Genomic DNA, 2,048 nt, shown 5'->3' with positions numbered 1-2,048 from the left:
TCTTATGCACAGTAGAATTGGTCGCTTTTAAGCACAAGGGGGCTATCCATGAAAATTCTGTTTTGAGAAAATCGACGGTTAAAGTTTGTGCCCTTTGTACAGTTTCTTTAAAATACAAGGAGAGTTTTCTCTATAACCAAACAAATATACACACCAATGAAACCAAACTTCTCCTATACATAGGGCAATGCCCACTTTTGGTGTAGGTAAAGATTTTTGGAAACCTCCGAAATCTGGGTTAACCCGTTTGTCTTTAATAAAAGCGATCAATTATAAAGGGGCTGATTTATCAATGTCATGCTCATTTTGTGCCGGAACAGCTTAGAGGGAACTGCTGCTTTTTCTGTCCTGATCCTTCATCATCATCAATGCCTTTTACCCCTTGGAGAGTATAGGCCACATGCAAGCTCCTTCCATTTATTCCAGTCCTGGGCCAGCTTTCTTAGCTCGTTCCAAGTGAGCTTCATCTCTCTCATGTCCCTTTCTATACATCTCCTCCATATTTCCCGTGGCCTACCCCTGCGTCGTGCTCCCTGCTCCTGATCCCTACTATCTACATTAATTTGTCCTCTACTTCTTTTGTATGCTTGTTACTCTCTTGTGAACTGCTATTTCCGGGGTGCCTTGATAGTTGAAGCAGACCTTGTGCTGTTGAGGCTAGAGAGATGAGCAGAGTAAGCCTGATTCCCTGTAAGGACTTCTCAGTTGACACCCACCCCTTGGCGCTCATATGACCTTATGCAGTTGCGAGCGCCGTAAAACCTCTACTATAAAAAAATGACAAGGGACCGGGAAGTTGTTAAAGTAATTTTGTTTCTACTTCCTGCTGACTAAACAATTTACGTGGGTGGTTGGCAGATGTTTGGGTGTCATTTGCTCCTTCTCTAATATTAAACCACTACCTTCCTTTTGTCATCGTCTCCGAGTATTTTAATCTCTACTAGTTCAAAAAAAAAAAAGAAAAAGAAGAAGAAAAAAACCCCCTCCTACAATCATCGGCACTTACGCGACCTACTTGTGTTACAAGTGCCCTAAAACTCTAACTAAAACTACACTAAGCAATCTTAATTTGGTCGTTGAGGGTGTAAAAGACTAACAGTTACAGTACGTGGGTGGCTGGCGGGTGCTCTGGTGTGGTTTGCTTATTCTTTCCTATCAAACATCTATCGCCCTTGTCTCCCCTCCTTCTTTTTTATGTTAGATACTCTCTTGTAACACCTCTAATCTTCTGGCGCTCATATGACCTTATGCAGTTGCGAGCGCCGTAAAACCTCTACTAAAACACACAGTTACAGTGCCTATTACCCTTTCCCCCTCCTCCACAGACTTACAAAGAGGAAGGCAGTGACGCTCTCCTCTATGACGTACATTTCTGGATCGGCAAATACAGCTCGCAGGTACATACTCTTTTTTCATTTCTTTCCATCTTATCTTTACTTTTGTAGTTACTGTCTGTCTGTCTTACCTTTTCCCAGCGCTGCATGACCATTATCGTATCGCAGGTAAATAGCTTTTTCATTTCTTTCCATCCATCTTTACTTTAGTTGTTTCTGTCTGTCTGTCAGTCTTAGTTTTTCCCAGCACTTTATGGCCATTATTGTATCGACGTGCTTCTCGTTGCTGAAACAATCAATCAATCAATCAAACAAACAAACAAACAAACAGTTGTCAATATCTAACATCTATCTTAGCTGTACATAGACTTTAATTGGCGACTGTGGTTAGACCCTTATAGCTATTGCATGCATAAGACGTGAGTTTGATTCCCGCGAGTTAAAGATGTAATTGTATCTTATTCAGTCTGGGTCACCTACGTCTCAGGAAGGGTGGAGAAGCCCGCCTCCTAAATGATCTGATCTAAATTTTGTTGATTTGGGGGTGGCGGGGATTGTGGTGGAGGGGTGTAAACAATTACAATAATAAAATGTTCCTTACGTCCTCATGTAATGAGTCTGTCAACTGTGTCTCCCACCCCACCCCACCACCCTTCCCCTACGCTTCCATGTTCCTCCACCACCTCCCCCTTCCCCCTTCTGCCCCACATCCCT

The 2,048-nt window shown here is 42.7% G+C and overlaps 1 protein-coding gene across 1 annotated transcript in view; it reads left to right on the top strand.

The window, feature by feature from the left end:
• LOC101853797 (gelsolin-like protein 2) overlaps positions 1 to 2,048 on the top strand; it is a gene marked incomplete at its 5' end in the record, with an annotated part of 14,808 nt that overhangs the window by 3,084 nt on the left and 9,676 nt on the right.

The sequence above is a fragment of the Aplysia californica genome, unplaced genomic scaffold (genome assembly GCF_000002075.1).
Source record: "Aplysia californica isolate F4 #8 unplaced genomic scaffold, AplCal3.0 scaffold00250, whole genome shotgun sequence".
In the NCBI taxonomy this organism is placed as follows: domain Eukaryota; kingdom Metazoa; phylum Mollusca; class Gastropoda; order Aplysiida; family Aplysiidae; genus Aplysia; species Aplysia californica.
Note: the sequence above shows the minus strand (reverse complement) of the source record. Positions and strands in the feature narration are given on the sequence as shown.